At 40.8% G+C, this 18,141-nt stretch overlaps 1 protein-coding gene across 3 annotated transcripts in view; it reads left to right on the top strand.

The window, feature by feature from the left end:
• Positions 1 to 18,141, top strand: part of RARB (retinoic acid receptor beta) — a 337,858-nt gene that overhangs the window by 50,215 nt on the left and 269,502 nt on the right. The gene's annotated exons all lie outside the window — the stretch shown is intronic.

Here is an 18,141-nt window from a genome sequence, read left to right as displayed (position 1 = left end):
CTGAATGCCTTCTTTGCCTCGGTCTTCACTGCTAAGGCTGGCCCTCAGGCATCTCAGCCCCCAGAGAAGAGAAGACAAATTGGGACCATCGGTTGAGAAAGGCTGGGTCAGAGATCACCTATGCAAACTGGATTGTCAGAAATCATGGGCCCCGATGGGATGCACCTGCGAGCGCTGAGGGAACTGCTGAATATTCTTGCTGAGCCACTCTCCATCATCTTTGAAAGGTGGTGGAGGACAGGAGAGGTGCCCGAGGACTGGAGGAAAGCAAATGTCACTCCCATCTTCAGAAAGGGCAAGAAGGAGGACCTGGGGAACTATAGGCCAGTCAGCCTCACCTCCATCCCTGGAAAGGTGATGGAGCAGTTCATCCTGGAGGTCATCTCCAGGCATGTAGAGGACAAGAAGCTTAGCAGAAGTAGTCAACATGGATTCACCAAGGGGAGATCATGCTTGACCAACCTGATTGCCTTCTACGATGGTGTGACTGGCTGGGTTGATGAAGGGAGAGCAGTGGATGTTGTCCGTCTCGGTCTCAGCAAGGCATTCAACACTGTCTCCTGTAGCCTCCTCACAGGCAAGCTAAGGAATTGTGGGTTGGATGAATGGACAGTGAGGTGGATTGATAACTGGCTCAACAACAGAACTCAGAGGGTAGTGATCGATGGAGGCCTGTCACTAGTGGTGTTCCCCAGGGGTCTGTGCTAGGTCTGGTCCTGTTTAATATATTCATCAGTGACCTGGATGATGGGATAGAGTTGTAACCTCAGCAAGTTCCCTGATGACACCAAGCTGGGAGGAGTGGCTGATACAGCAGAAGGCTGTGCTGCCATCCAACGAGACCTGGACAGGGAGGAGAGCTGGGCCAAGGCTAACCTGATGAAATTCAACAAGAGCAAGTGCAAGGCCCTGCACCTGGGGAGGAACAACCCCATGCACCGGTACAGGCTGGGGAGTGAACTACTGGAAAGCGGCTCTGTTGAGAAGGACCTGGGAGCCCTGGTGGGCAGCAAGCTGACCATGAGCCAGCACTGTGCCCTTGTGGCCAAGAAGGCCAACGGTCTCCTGGGATGCATTAAAAGGAGTGTGGCCAGCAGATTGAGAGAGGTTATCCTCCCCCTCTACTCTGCCCTAGTGAGACCACATTTGGAGTACTGTGTCCAGTTTTGGGCCCCCCAGTTTAAGAAGGATGTGGAACTCCTTGAGCAAGTCCAGCAGAGAGCTACGAAGATAATTGAGACTGGAGCATCTCCCTTATGAGGAAAGGCTGAGAGACTTGGGTTTGTTCAGCCTGGAGAAGACTGAGGGGGGATTTCATAAATACCTATAAATATCTAAAGGGTGGGTGTCAGGATGATGGGACTAGGCTCTTTTCAATAGTGCCCAAGGACAGGACAAGGGGCAATGGGCACAAGTTGGAACACAGGAAGTTCCACCTGAATATGAGGAAAAACTTTTTTACTGTGAGGGTGCCAGAGCAGTAGCACAGGCTGCCCAGAGAGGTTGTGGAGTCTCCTTCCCTGGAGACATTCAAAACCCGCTTGGACGCTTTCCTGTGCCCCCTGCTCTAGGTGTGCCTGCTCAAGCAGGGGGGTTGGACAAGATGATCTCCAGAGGTCCCTTCCAACCCCTGCCATCCTGTGATTCTGTGATTCTGTAAAGCTAGACTAATATATAGTTTGTAATGACAGTAGACACTACAGCTATACCTAAATCCTGGGAAAACTTGTAGCTGTGGTAGCCAAGAGTGTAAGAGACTAGGTGATGTTAGGCAGCTTTCCCTTCTCTTTTTACTTGCCATTGCTGTGAGAACAGCAACTCTGCAAGGTTTAGATCTTTTCATCAACAAAAACCATTTTTTTAAACTTCAATAAATTATGTTAAGACTGTATTACTATACCAGTATCTGTTTCAACTACCTATATTCTAGAGTATTTGGAGAGGTTTTTTTGTAGAAGCCTTACCCTAGTACAAAGGCTAGGTGTGCTTTTGAAATGAAATCTCCAGGTTTCATTCCATGGCACAGTTGTGCCCATTTAGTGCATTTATGCCTGGGAAAACCATGTGTTTGTAAGCAGTTGGTGTGAAAATGCTTCTCAGTGTGTGCTCTGAGTTGCAAGGCAGAGCAAAGCTGTGTACTGTAGGGGTGGTACAGCAGGTGTTGGTCACTTCTGCGCAAACCATTGCTGTAATCTTTATTTTTCTAGTTCTTCACTGAGAGTAAAGGTTAGCCTGAGTTCAGGGGATAATCACAGGCTTTGATGATTCAGTTGTGGACTAGCAGTGAGTAAAGATGGGTCTCCTTCGCAGTCAGAAAGGTTTTCTGACTAATTGTCTTTTAGTGCTTGGACACCCTAAGACCATGAGGCTGAGCCTGAAAAATGGTTTTGGTGGTAGCTTCACAAGGTAGGTACATCATTAAACAGGACTCTCTTCTGCATTCATCACCAATGGTGTGGAGGAAACCATGGATGGTATGCACTGAGTACCTTGGCACCAATAACTCAAATGCCCTCAGTCAGGATCTTCTGACAGACCCCTCAGCTCTCTGGGGAGAAGGAATCTGATAGCCACTCAAGAAGAGCGAGGAATTGCTTACTTGATGTAACATAGTTCATTTCCATCTGGAGCGTGAGCAGCAGTTCTTTATGTTGATGAAGGAACAGAGTGGCTATTGAAGCTGCCATGTCCCCTTTGTCCCAGCTGCTGTGGTCAGGAGGGCTCCTCGAATGTGGATGTAGTTCCAGTGGCTGCTGCTCTTCCAAAGCAATTAACTCATTTCACCCATATGTACCAACCAGTGTGTCTGTATGGACCGCACATCTCAGAGGAAGTGGGTTTGGTGTTGTTCTTTTTTGTGTTCTTTTCATTGGCACAACTGACTCATTTTGTTGCCCAACTCTTATGATACGCAGGAGGTATTTTCTAAATTATATTTAATGTAGTGTTCATGTGCAATGGGTATGTAATTTTCAATTTCAGTGAATCCTTTTTCTTTTCTTTCCTTCAGAGTGCTGCAAAATGATGGCTCGATAAACAGACTAATTTGTTCAGTTGGTTTTGGTATTATGAACTTTCAAGGAAAAGGCAGCATCCGCTTGCTTCGGGAGATGTTCCTGCTTTATGTCTTATGCCAGGGTATGCAGAAGCCCTTTTAAGAATGGACGCTGTAGAAACATAGGTAAAAGCACCCTGCCACCAGGAAATGGTTGCTGTTTAATTTTTTATTTTTTTTTCAAGTAGATGGTCTGGTTTTGTTTACATGCAGATGAATTGCCCATTTTATTATAGATGGAGGTGAATTTAAAATATGAAACAGTACTTTAAAAAGTATTCTATGATATTGTATGGTATCTGGGTAGTAGAGACCTGTCAAAACAGACAGGAATGTGTTTATCTGTTGGTTTTTTTTAAAGCACACTTTATCTGTGTTTCATTTTCAAAGTGGCACTGTAATTTTTTTGGTTTTTTATGAGTCCCGCTTTCCTGTATGGCACCATCACTAGGTACTTCACACTGTAGATACAACAGCTGGGTTAATTAAATAGATATGTCACAGCACTGAAGCCAGTGCCTGCTGCCATTGTACACAGGCAGCCAAGAGCTACAGCAAATAGAGCCTTGCAGAAGCATTAGCAATGCAATACCAATTGTAGTAAAAAAACAAGCTATGGTATGAAAAATAGTAGGACAAAAAATGTTGCTTTGTGTGCATTAATTGAAAGTTACATAAAAGGGGTGAAATGTGCATACATGATATCATAAAACAGTTATTATTGATTATGATAAATCAATAAACTGCATTTCAGATAAATGTTAGCAATCTCAGTATGGAATTTATGGAAGATTTTCTTTCCCTGTAGCCCTACAGCATGCTCCCCCTCTTTTTTCTTCCCCCCCCGCCCCGAGATATTAAGACATGTAGTCAAAAATCCTTTTACATTTTCATAAGGAAGTTTGTCTCTAGCGTCTGCACCCAATTTGGAGACATCACCTTTGCAAGCTTTCTGTCTATTTACTGTCCATTATTAAAGTTATACACCAGAGCCCCTACTCCATATCTGAAATGCTGGTGAATGTCACTGTGTGCTTAAGATCTGCTTTGTTCTTCTAAAAAGTGGCTGTATTTCAGTTATTGCCAAAATACTCCCTTTATATGTGTTACTTATTCTCACAAGCTTCAAGTTAGCTGTAACTACTGAAGACAAAATGTTCTTCTATGGCTTCGGTTCATTGCGGACCCAGCAAAGTAGATATTCTGTAACTGAGGAGACGAGGTCATCTCAATGAATAAGATGGAAAATGTTAGATCGCAGATTTTTTTCCCATAAAAGGATCAAAACTCTATCTAGAGCTGCTGGGAGGGCTACTGAGGACAGCAGCAAAAGCTGAACCTCCAGAAAGGGTGGGTACAGAGTAAATCCCAACACAAGCTCCTCTCTGTGGTTTGGAGGCTGGTTGGCAAGTTTCCAAGGAGCAGATGGTGCCAGCAACATTTTGTTGTTTGTTTGTGAACTACTTGCAGCATTGCAGAGCGAAGGCAGCGTGGGGCTGGTCAAAATGGCAGTACTGCCGTGGCAGAAAATGGGAAGGGACGTGGCTGCTTGAGAGCGGCGACTGCTAAATTACACCTTGGAAGTTATACTTGGCACTTGCTATATGAACTAGTATTGACCTGTTTGTCTTAGAAGATAATGAAAGAGCTGTATAAACATCATTAATTCTGCAATAAATTGTTCAGAATGGTATAATAATACAGTACTATCATTTTAAAATCAAACCCTGTTGTGCGTGATATGGGGATTCTGGAAGCATGTGGAGCTGTCAAACATCAGATCTCCATTTACTTTTGGAGAATTTCTGTATAAACATATGAAAAGCCAGATTAGAAATCTAATTGTTGACACTTGTTAGCTATGGGGCTGCACGGACTGGCAAAAAGCATTATCTTTTATTTTGTGAAGCCCCCAAATTCCTGTTTTAGTTTTGTAATTTAAAAAGCAAATACTAAAATAATGACCCAGATCTCAATTCTGCAAGCTCTCAGACAAGTGAGTAGATATCTGCATGTAACTAGACGTTGTGTACCTTTGGGAGGACAGGGTTGCCCAGGTAGAAGACCATGGGGTACCTGGAAGGAGGGAGGTGGAAGGCAGGCTGTGGCTCATGCAGGACTTTTCCTCACTGGCACCCACATCCACTTAACCATCATCTCGGGGACAACCTGGCATCAGGGCTCTCCTCTGCCTTCAGAAACCTGGGGGTCAGCGGTTAGGATGTCCGCACTGTGTTTGGACCGTGCTGCCTGCAGCCTGTGGGGTTGGGTAGTTGTCAAGAAAAGGAGCCCTTCACATGCAGAAGTGTTCTCTGCTCATGCTCTGCTCACCTTCTGTTTGGAAATACGTGCATTCAAAGTCACTAAGGATATTAAAGGATTTGGGGTAGTTGGGCATGAAATGTTTCATCTAGACACGTTACATGGATGAACAGAGAATAGGGTTTTGGTGGATTGGTTTTTTTTTGGCAGAATACTATAAGTCATGAGAGAATTTGGACCCAGAGGCTGAGGGAATAGTACCAATGGTTTTAATTTTGTCAGCTGTGTCTCTTTACAAAGTAACTAGGTTTCAGAAGTACTCAGTAGGATTTGGAGAGTATCTGGCATAACACGGCTGCACTGCTTTAGGTAGTGAGTTTGACAAATCTGTGCACTAAGCTTACAAGCAAATGCCAGAGCCAGTTAAAATACATGCCCAGAGTAATCTTTGGCAAGTGAGTGGGATACAGCAGTAAAGGGATCTGGATAGGACAACAGACTGACCCACCAGCCTCGGGATGAGCAAGCTAAGTCCCAGGATAACTCTGGTCATCCCCTCACAGCACGTATGAAATGGTTGATGGCAAGGAACTGGTAGCTGAAAGTCATGACTTTTTGGGGTGCTTTTCATACTATATATGATGGGAAGCAGGGGCGGATAAGCATTCTTTTATCAGGCTTTTTAGTGCACTGTATTGTTTTTGTGCAAGGTCACTATATCTATGGTAATTATAATGATAGCTCTTTGCTGACTCACTGTCTTGTTTTCATTTATCTATCACTCCTTTGGTGTGGTACATAGAATAAATTAAATTAGTTTGTTTAAAAAAAAAAACAAAAAACCAAACACCTCTAGTAGCTACAGAAATACATACGCTCACCTTCATCAGTTTTGAGATGTTGTGTAATCTTGTTGCTGTGTAATCTTTTTGCTGTGAATTTTGCCTTTTACCCAATGTTCTGTTGCCCTGTTTCTTCTTCTTCTTGTTTTTATGTTTTGCCCAGAGTTGTTGTACTTAAAATTAAATTGTGAGCTCTGCAAAGGTGACTGTTTTGCAAAGTAACTTTTACAGAATTATTCAAAATTGTTATTAGTAGCTACAAATAACAAGGAGGAGTAAGAACAGCAAACAGAATCATTCCTGCAGAAGGATGAATGTTTGAAGACCACTCTGTGTGTTGTAGGCATATGGGTCTTCTCTTTTCCTACCTATTTCAGATTCAATGAAAAATCATGGTGATCTTGGAAAAAGCTGAGGCAGGTTGTGCCTTCTGTTCTGTGGGAAGAACCAAATCAGAGAAACCAACCCTGAGCTTCCAAGAAGTGGGGGAATCTTGAGACTGCCACTCCTAACTGTTGTGGTAGCTTCTTCTTATGTCTTGTAGACCAAAAAAATTACATGCTTCAATTCATTGTAATGACTTCTTAACATTTACCAATTATGTCTACATTTTCCAGGAAGCTAAGGGGTCTTTGGCTTTCTCCTACCCTTACAACTGTTTTAATGAGACGCCCTTGAACTTCTTTGACATTAACCACAGTTGATTAAATGAACTTAGAAAGGGTGAGGAGAGACACAAAGAAGAGAGACAGGTGTTTTGTATATCTTTGAGCAATTTCTATTTCTGGAGTTGGACAGCATTTTAAATTAAAATATTCTAATGTAGTTTTTACTACTGTTTTAGGTACTGTAGGTTTCGCTAGACTTCAAGTTTATCTTTTTTTCCTTACTCTCAGGTCAGATCTGTAGCAAATTTGAATGCACTGTCCTACACGTTATACTGAGTTGTGTCTTCGGACATCTGATACAGCCTGAGATTATTCAGTGTGACAACACTTAACCTAACATAATTCAGTTCAGTGCACTGAGAAGTAGAATGATAGAATATTTTTTTTTCCTAGGATGGGCACCCATCCATTGTCAGTCTTGTTACCACAGATTATCTGATAGGAACACATGAATGTAGGGGTTGCCATGCCAGATGAAACCAGTAGTCCTTGTAAGTCACTGTCCCTTCTTTTGAGGCAGGCTGGAGCTGGGTAGTTCAGACAGAAGTATAGAAAACCCTACAATAAACTTTGAAATATCTTTCACATTATGGTATTTTTGTTTTAATCATGTCAATTAGACTTTGGTCTGTGCTGTGTAGCAAAAGGACTTAAATCCCTTGTGTTTCTTAAATCTCCTCTGATCTAACACTTGATTTTCATGTTATCTATCTAAACCTTATCTGAATCCTGCTGTGCTTTTGATGTCAGTGTGGTGTGGTAGCAGTGCGTTCCGCAAATTAATTATAAATAGAAACGTCTAATGTATCTTGTCTTGTTTCTCAAACCTCAAACATGCCTTCTATTAGATATCTCATCTTTAAGCTAAAAGGATTCCCGTCAGTGTTTCTAGTCTCTACCCTGCAGGACTCTTCCAGTGCCTGTAATCATTCTAACAATTCTTCATATCTATTGCACTTGTCACAGGAATAGATCACAATATTTCATATAAAGAGTATACAGTCATTTTATATAGTAGCCACACTGTTTTTCTATAACGTTTTAATGTTGGTATGAAGAATTAAGGGTAAAAGAGAGATGCTTAGAGCCAGAATTATCTTTTAAATGGTTTATTTCAGATATGTGAAAATCATTACAACAGCAAGAGATTGGTCCTAAAATGTATGTCAAGCACAGGCGGCAATAGTAAGAGGCCCTTTCACTTTAATGGTCTTTTTTTTCCTTTTAAGCTAGTATTTCTGTAGTTTAATTTGTGCACTCCTTAAGACTTTTTCTTCTTGTTCTTAAGCCAGTTAAGTTCATATGGGATTTAAAATTATACTTAGTGTAGACCTAACTTAGTTCTTCACTTAGCTCGGCAACCATGATTCAAAGGGAGTTTTTTTCTAAGAGATAAAAATCCTTACTTTTATCTTTTCACATTCCCTCCATCCAAGTGTTTCCAAGGAATAACGCTCTCTTAATTTTTCTTTTATTCCTTTTTCCTTCCTCTTCCCCCTCTTCTCATTTGTGTCATGAGCTTGCACTTTTTAAAAATTAATCAAGAACTGGTAGTCTTGAAAGCAGTCTAACATGGCTGGTATTCATTTGCATGTATGCTGAAATGCATGCATGAGTATCTGGAGATCGCAGCAACGCCCTCTGCTCTGGCTTCAATCTGCAAATTGCTAGTAGTGCTGCTTGAAGGCAGCTGTACCTGTGTGGGAGCCCTTAAGCTTCTTGCACAAGCTCAGGATTGGCTGTAGTGTAAGGACTAAAGTAATTAGATGAGGCATAGTAACAGTCTGCGGACTTTTAATAAAAATGTTTTGCGTATGATGAACCACAGTGATTTTGGCTGTTGGGGGTAAATGGTTTCTTTTGTAATGTAGTGTTTGACCTATAAATCTGACCGCAACTTTGCTAGGTTCTTTTTCTACAAAACTGGCAGCCTCCACTGTCCCCTTTCTTAGGCTCTAAAATAAATAACAAAAACTACCATAAACACAGGATTTGATATTGATTTTCTGGAGTTTAAGATAATCTGAGGTCTTCAGAGATCTGTATCCTTTACTGTGTCATACACATATGTATGCTGCTGCTATAAAAATAAATAACTGAAGCTCTTTAAGGTCTAGTTTGTGAAAAAGATGAAACATTTATTGGCCACTATATTTTGAACATTGTATTTCTGTAGCTGAATTTGATGCTTTGCGTCCCATAAAATAAAAATGATGAGATTGAAGGCAGTAATCAAAAGAAAAGGGCTCAATGTGTCACTCTGTTGCTAGAATACATGTAGCTGGTTGAACCGAGCTTTACTTCTAATATATTTTTATAAATTTTTAAAATGATAGCTAATGAATCAAAAGTTGAGAGGCCTTGGAGACAAGTTATTTATCAGATTTTTTGGTTTTTTTTCCTTTTGGTGATACATGGTGCATCTCCCAGATCCCTCTGGTTGCAGGCTGTTTCTAAGATGTGGCTTGCAGTTCAGTCTGTTCCCCGTCCAGCATTTTGCATCTCTTTAGCAAATACCGGGGCAGGGTTCAGTGATATTAATTTTGAACTTTTCACATCAGCAGATGTGTAAAAGACCTGCAGGAACAAAACAATGCTAATTTTCATTTCGTTATGAATGTCTGGGCGCTGTCTGACGTGCAGACCTGTGCAGCGCAGGGCAGTGGTGGTTTCGAGGCCTGACCAGTCCCACCAGGTGCCGCTGTAATGCAGTGATGCCTGGAGCCGGTGAGGGAACCCGGAGATACGCAAGGCCCCAAACTCCTGATTAATACAAATAAAAAGGCAAAGGAAATTGCAGCCTGCGACCTGTGACCTGACCAAGCCATTGTACCTCATCAAGGAAACCTTGATGAATCAGGAGCGGTCTCCTAAATATCAGAGGGCTATATGGCTCTGCAGAATATTGTACCTACCGAGACACAGATTTCTTACAGTGTAACCATATTACAGCATCAATTTGAAAAGAGAGGGAGAGGAAACTTAGGAGTCAAGGCACAGAAATAAAAATGATTCACAGGGAAGTGGTTCAGCAGCGTACCGTCAGCTCTGCCTCTCCAAGTGTGTGATCTATGCCAATAGGCACGTCTGCACGGCACAGAGGAGCATTCAGTTCTCAGCCTGCCCCGAGTGCGGTGGTCTCCGTTACTCAACAGGAGTTGCTGGTGGCACCTCAGAAGGGGCATTTTGGCAGGAAAGAAACTGTGTGAGGCAAAATCATGATGTAAATTGAAAGTGAGCTCTCTGTCAGCCACCCAAATGGAATTGATTGAGCTATGGATTAGGTAACCCAGATTACTCCTGCCTGTGGATCCTCCAAGTCTCCATAGGTGCAGCAGGAGATTGTATGTTGCTGCTTAGAACAGTACGCATGTGGGAGGGAAACCCCCAGTGCTGGATTTAAAAGGCCAAATACAGGACAAAAGATGATGGCAGCAGGTGTCTTTTAAAAATTGGCTATTATATTGAGCTGATGAATTGCTGGCTTGTTACATTACCTTTTCAAGGAAATCTTCTCAAATAAAATAGTAACAAATAAGGCAATAGCATTGATGAGCTATCAATGGATCCTAATTCAGTACAGGGTTTGATTCTTCATACTTGCTTACAATTACATGTTTCAGTTTCTTTCTGTTCCTGGAGAATCTAAAAAGTAGCAGATTCCTGCTAGGTGGGACAGCAGGTTTTGGGCAAAACCTCCCAAACTCCCCAACGTTTGGCTCTGCCTTCCACCCAGGCAGGTGTCAAGATACAGTATCCTCTCTTTCTTTCTCTTGCATTAGTCTTATTTCCTGACCTTGTCAAAAATAGTATGTCCAGTACTTTGCTTTGTCTTTTCATCAAAGTTCGTAATGGCGTGAGGCCTCCCCAGCTTACTATGCACACGGTTAGTAACAGAACCAAAACTTCAGAGATGGTTATGTGAGAATTCAGTGTGATTTGCCAGCTAGACTCAAAGTATGCTAGGCTGTTTTTGGGGCGTGTGTGTATACTCCTTTTCCGATTGTTATCACAGGATTCTGCTGCAATTCTTGGAAGAATAGGAGGTTATGATGTAAGGTGAATTGAATCCAAATTTCTGAAAGATCAATTGGTGATGGGAGGATTGAACTCATTCTTCATTGATAAAGGCAGAAAGCACCAGAAGTGTTGCTTCTGTTGAGATGGAGGAATTTGTAGGAAGAACACTTTCTAACCCCCATTTTTTAAGCTGGCGTTCTCTTCCCCAAACTCTTCAGAAATTGTGGAGCCTCAATAGGGATCTTGGAAGCCTGTTTCTGGGGATCTGTTAGAGTAAATACTTCTTAGACATATTTAGAAGGCCTTGCAGGACGTGCTCATTGATGTGACATGAGAAAGAAAGAGAAAGTCGTTGTCATCTTCCAAAATGAATTATACAGACTAGCTAATAGCAGCATCTTCAGATATTACTTACATGCTAAGTGAATTTATTCTGTGTTAATTTATTCTGGATTATTTAAAATTTTAGAGAGCCCTGTGTATGAGGGGATAATACTTGGTCCCAGTATTATTTTCTTGCATCACTTTTAATTGGAATTGCACGTTAATGTGTAGCCTGCACCATCGTATGTGCCGGACAATTGCACTTGAGGCTATAAGCCTACATGTTACATCTCTTCTGGCATTTATATTTGAAACACTGTATTTTGACAAAATTATTCATGATGTACAACCCTATCAAAACAACCCTAGTCGCCTGAGTGTAAGCAATTTACATTGATGGAGCTGCAAGGTCTAACGTAGTACAAGTAATTAGCTTGTTGAATGGTTGAAATAGCTCTGATTGGGATATTTGGGACAGACCTGCTTTTGACTGACATAATACAATATTCAGATCATTGCTTTTGAAGACTTGCATTTCAGCATGCACACTATACATGAAAAAGTGTACAGTGCACATTAATGGCTTAACTCTTAATAGTAAACCTTATTAAACTTTATCCTGGAAACTTGACAGTGGAAGCTGGCTGAAGTTAAAAGTGAGCTTTGAAGCCCAAAGGAAAATTACTTTGAACCTGAATGTATGGGATAAATCTCAACTGCTAATCAGAATATATAGAATATTTTCAGCTATTAATTTTAATTAACGTTTTAATTAATTTTTAACCTAACAACAACTGCAACAACTTCTTTAGCCTCTACTGCTCTTCTAGCTGTGTTAAAGTGGAAATCAGGTATTCATGTCTGCACACAGACATCTGGAGCCAGAGACTCCGCAGACTTTTGAAGTCAGTGGAGTTGCTCTGATTTACACCTTCTGAGGATCTGCCCTATGAGATCAGTGCCTGTCCAGACTTACGTATTCTGGGTCAAATTTAGTGAACCTGGAAGAGTCAAAGGACTTCAGAGTGGATGTTGTTTCTTTTGAAGGTTGATTGGACCTTCCTCTATCTATGTTGAGTGCTCCCCATAGTCTGATTAGTGGGGGGCATGCATTACATATTTCTGGGATTAATTCAATTTCACTTTCAACTTTGATTTTTTTCCTTCTGAGAAATCAGATGGCTTTATGGTAAATCCCTGCTGCTCTCTAAATCCCTAAATCTCTTTCCTGTTTCTCACTTCTCCAAGGTATTAAGTGTTAAGAACATAGAAGTTAGTGTGTCTGACTCTGTGTGTTTAATTTCACCGTATTAAATATAAACAATTTTTAAAAGTCCTCTTATTTCAAAGTGGATATATTTTGCACAACAACACTCTGTCAGGCTCAGTGGTAAGGTTAGCCGGTATTTGTTGGCTTCCAGCTACATTAAGTACTTCAAAATATCATAACCCAAATGTAAAATTGCATCTTACTGCAATACAGAAGAAGCCTGGCCATGGAAAATCTCCAGGTTAATGAACTTTCTGGCTGAGAATATTTTCTTTCCAGCTGCCGAACATGAAAATTGGAAGTGTGAGCTCCTAGTATATTGGTCCCTAACTCATAGTAAACCACCCTATAACCCAGGCTGACAAGGGAGACCACAGAAATGTTGTCTGTAGTGCACTGCTTGTACAGTATGTGCACTGTGCTTTGTGGGACCATAGGCTTGTTAAGGAGGCTCGTGTGAGGTTACCTTGCAGTGTGGGGGCTTTGCACATCCATTCACCCTAGGACTGATGCTACTGCGCTTTTACCAAGTACCAGGCAAAAGGTAAAGTTCATGTGGCTGGATTAGGGTCTTGCTTTATAACAGAGAGTCTGTAGAGGATGAAGTCAGGGAATTTCTACATCATGTACACTAAACTTTGTAGCCACACACTGGCATGCTTTTGGGAGAAGTTAACTAGGTCATCACTGGATCCACTGGTCTCAGATGCACTGTCTGAGGTTATGGAAAGGCTTATCTGCTCTGAACAGCATCTCTTTTATTTTTCTACCCATTTACTTAGGCCATGTGAAGAAGTTAGTGAAAGACCATCACCTAAAAGAAAAAAAAAATCCAAACAGAGAAAATCCAAACAGAGGAAGGCTCTTTCACACAGGTATGTTTCCTTGAGAGCTTCCTGTGAGTTTTTGTACTAGCCAGGCTGTTGAGTACACACACAAGAAAGTTGTGGTTTTTTTAATGCTTACAACATTTGTATCTTCTGAGCTTGTGAATCTGAACTGTCTGATATGTTATGGGACATGTCATGGAGTTTGAACTAAGCAATCTAATAGGGTGGTTACTGGGAAATGCATATTAGTGGGAGCATTAATGTGTTCTCTTTATATTGAAACCAGGTTTGACAATGTTTATATAGCCCATGGGCTGAGCGGTGACGTTAGTATGAAAGAGGCAGATTGTTTAGCTGAAAGGAGAGTTGAAACTTGTCATGTCTGCATTACTGACATTAATGTTTTATGCACTCTGTGCTTCTAGGACTGCTTCTCTGTGTGGGATTATGGTAATTCCTGATCAATTGTGTCTTTGTAAGAAAATATAACCACACATAAAATAGCCAAAATGCAAGTTAGCTCTTCATTGCATAAAGACCAATTAGAGGATAGTTTATTACCCAACTGAGGTTTGAAAAGAAAAATGTTCCAATAAAAAGGTTCTTGATCAACAAAATGTGAAAGGACTTAGCAATTTTAGTTCACTAGGATTTGGTTAATGTGATTGTCCTCATTTCAGAGCAAGGCGTAAATCCTTTGCATCAAGGTAGAGACTTCAGCTTCTGTTGCATGAAGACATATCTCTTGGAAACACAATTACGTAGTTGTCTGTGAGGGGCAGAGGAGTGCACGTCTTGGTGGGCTCGGTCAAGGGAGGAAGAGCACCTAAGAAGCCTGGAAGAAGGGCACCAGAGTGGCTGCTTTGCAGTTGTCTCACCCCTTGATCATAAACCCTTACCCCCTTGATCGTAAAACCTCCAAAATAGAGTGAAAAATAGAAGTAAGTGAAGGTTTGGCCGCCATAGTTAGTGCTGATTTGACTAACTGCCATGAAATTATTCCATTATCAGAATTTTGCAGTGCATTGTTTGTTTCTTTCTTTACCCCCAAGGCAGAAATACATTTTCTACTGAATTTATTTGCAATGTTTTGTTCTGAAACAGCAAAACTGATCTCAATTATGATTTTTATCTTGGCCACCAGTCATGTCGGAGCCAAGCCCAGCCCAGCTCTTTAAAAAAAATTCAGCATTGCTTGTTATATTGATTGCTATAAGAGTTCCATCCTGCTGTAGTTCAAGCATGTTTATTTTGCAGTATAATGGTAATACTTTGGAAAAGTAGATTTAGTTACTGTAAAAAATCATTTTCCTAACCTTTTTTTATGCTAAAAAGGTTCTGAATGATTCTTCCAAAATTAATTGTGTGCATAGGAGCAGTAAGGAATAGGAATCAAAAAATCTGGGAGCTCCTTTTGTTCCCTGCCCACTCCCCCAGTGCCAGAATCACACAAATTCATTTATGCACACACACATTTACAGGCAAATAAATGGATGAATAGATAGTGTAGATAGAACGAAAGAACCCTGCTATTTCAGATTGAAGTGCCTGTCACTGACATTAATTTAGATGTAGTATTAGGGAGCCTCTTAGAGGTCAGGTTTCCCCTGGAGCGTTAGTTTACCCTGGACATTTTTACACATGATGTGCTAAAGATGTAATGCATCTAATAACTACATCTTGGCTTCATCTACTTGATTCATCAAATACCGTCCTGCTCAATACTGAGTTTTCAGTGATGTGTTATATGTGAAATATTAGAAGACAGCATATTAATACTGTGTTGATTGCAGCTGAATTTTTTTTTTAATCTGGAGGTATCTAAAAAGGTGGGGGGCAGAAATAAAGTTCATTTATTGCCTAATGTTAGTGGCCTATGCCTTCCTGAAGATAGGGACCCGTCATAGTTTGATTAAGGGAAGATTGTTAGGAATGACAGCTGCCCTTTCTTGGGAAGGTGGCAGTCAGATGCTCAGTGCTTTTACTAGAACAGCATCATGACTACCCATGTAGATGGGCTTATCATATTGCCCGTATCATATAAAACATTATATATATTAGCCAAATAATATTTCCTGTGTTCATGCAAAGCTGTAGGTAGTTAAGTGCATTGTTACCACAAAGACAGAGCCTAATGCTTGCTGTTATTCTGTGACTTCTTGATAATACCAATGCTTAATTCATTTTAAGGGGTCGTTTAACTTGATCGTGAAGACTGTAGTTGACCAGAAACTAGAATAGAGCAGCCCTGAGGTTAATAAGATTGTTTGCTTTAGAGCAGTCAGTTTGTCTTTCCTACCTGATATGAATATTTTTGTAGTGTAACACTTGCATTGGGCTGTATGCTCTGCCCTTGTCAATAAGAACTTTATACAAAGATCAAAAGCACAGAAGATAATTTTTAGAGACAAATTGACTTTGAAATTATTCAGATTAGACTGGCATGTGCCAAAGAGCTGGCAGTGGTGCAGTTTAGGAGTTCACCTGGGTTCACCTCTCCATCACTGACTCACTGTGGTAAGTTGCCCATCAATAAAATGGGTTTTAAAGTTTAAAACTAAACAAATGTAAAAACCACCACCAACTTTGAGATCATCATCTGAAAATGAAATACAGGTGTGTAATGTTGCTACTTCACCAAGAGAAATCATTTTTTTCTCCATCACAGAGCTAGAGCTGTATGTTTCTGCAGTGCCAGCCGGGGCATGAGGCTCCTGAGGCACCAGGGCAAGCACTGTTTCATGGGTGGGGGAAGGGGACTGAAGTACGGGTGGTCGGTGGGTGGGGTCTACATTTTTCTTCTCGATTGCAGACTTCTCACTGTTTGTAATCATATCCCTAAAGGAGGGTTATTTTTTGTCCACAGAGATCCCTGCGGTCATCTGGTTTTCCCTTGCACCCAGGTGAGGACAAAAGCAGTGGAATAGTGTGGAGTTATGGTCTTGTGCCCTGAAAAGCACCCACACCAAATTAATTTACTTTAGCTTGGTCTTAAGACTAGGCTGTGTGTTCTTTGTCCAGACTTTGTTCTTAAACTCTGAAGCAATGCACAGCCTCGCCTTTGTGGGTTTATTCTTTTTCCTAGAACTGCCTTTTGTATGTATTGGCAGGAAAACAGCATTGCTCTTAAGGATCTCAAAGTCAGTTCTGCTTCTGCAGTCTTAGAGCTGCTGTTACATTAAAGAGGAAGAAAAAAAAAGTCTTTAAATATTGAAACAGTTTCTAAAGTAGAGAGGTTTGAATTTATGATTGATTTCGAAGTGATCTGTGTTTAAACTTTGAATGGGAATAAAATAGTGTCTTGTTCAAATATTGAACTAGTTTTAAAGTTAAATGACTTGAACATAGAACTCTCTCATGGGAAATTGTATTCTCATTTCAGCCTCTGACTTCTCTTGCATATTGTACTATAAACTCATTGTACTCACACTCCAGTGTTTGCTTAGGCTGTGCTAAGCAGCTTTCTGATACGATTTTATTAGTTGATTAAAAAAACCCCAACAACAGCAAACCACAAAATATACTGAAAAAATGAATAGTAGCGGATATTTTTTCAAGGTAATGGAAATTCAGCAGAACGATGTAACCAAATACTTGGGATAGCTTTTTAAAGCAGAAGATATGGGGAGATAAAAGAATTAAAAAATATTGACACAGAGATGTGGTCACTGAAGTATGGCACGATGAGCAAGAACTGTGTAATTTGAGGAGATTAGTCTCTGGAGCTTGGCCGATAAACAGATGAACAAACCGTTACCTGTTATTGCTCACCAAGCCCCTCTTAATTTTGGGGGGAGATGGTTATTCTTTATTGACTAGCATGCTGCAAAAGATATTATTTTGTGACATGTGTAAGAGGCCCACAGTTGTATTTTACAGCATGTGCCCTCGGCTTCTTAATGTGGCTGTGTGTTTGAATGGGTTTGGTTCTCTGGCTTGGCTTTCACATTTGGCTGTATAATGCCTAATGAAAATCTTACATCAGGAGCGGTGTGAGAGCTGCGTTCAAGGACTAGATAAAATGCAGCATGAGCAATGTGTGTGCTGTTGTCTTACTGACCATAACATTAAGATTTGCTGTGTATTTTATAGCCAAAATGGCTTTTCAGTTTCCTAACGCTTCAGGGCATAATTACTTCAACTGACTAACTGAGTTGATAGCCACTTTTGCATATTCTCAGTACACTTTTTTCCTTAGCATGGGGTCATGCAGTGGATCAATGTGACATTGATAGTACTGTTAGCCTGACCGACTCCTCTTGGAGTTTGCCGTAGTTGGAGGAGAAGGCAGATAAGCTGCCCTTGCTGTTGTTCCCATCACTGGAGCAGCAAAAAACTGATTTGTGGTAGCTGGGGGTTTCCTGCAGCTAGAAATTTTCAATGGCAAATCCATTGTATTTTAAGTATGTACCTTTATGGCTGCAAGCAAGGGTGCTGAAGGTAAACTGTGTGTGCAGAGTTAGGTAACAGTGTGAAAAATGATCCCTGTGTTGATCAAAGTTTCATGAACCCATAGTGGAACGTGAATTTTCTGTTTATTTAATTTTTTTATGTTGCCACGAGTGTAAGCCACTGGAAGGGGACCTCAATGTAAAAATGAGTAAGACTTTGGTTTTATGGATTGGGTTGGGTGGGGCATTATGGCAAGTGTTCAAAATTAGCTTGAAACATTTCTTTCAATAATGTCACTTTATAAGTCAACTAAAAAAAGTTCTCAGAAACTTAATGCACATTTTAAGAAGAGTGGGTTTCCAAATATTCCTGTGGTACAAAATCGGTAAATAATTGGTAGACATTTTTCTGGAACTTAATAAATCAGTCCGGCATAATTTAGAAATTATGGTAATTGTAAAAATTTGGATCCTACTCT

The sequence above is a fragment of the Phalacrocorax carbo genome, chromosome 2, assembly GCF_963921805.1.
Source record: "Phalacrocorax carbo chromosome 2, bPhaCar2.1, whole genome shotgun sequence".
Lineage (NCBI taxonomy): Eukaryota > Metazoa > Chordata > Aves > Suliformes > Phalacrocoracidae > Phalacrocorax > Phalacrocorax carbo.
This window is presented reverse-complemented; position numbering and strand designations above follow the sequence as displayed.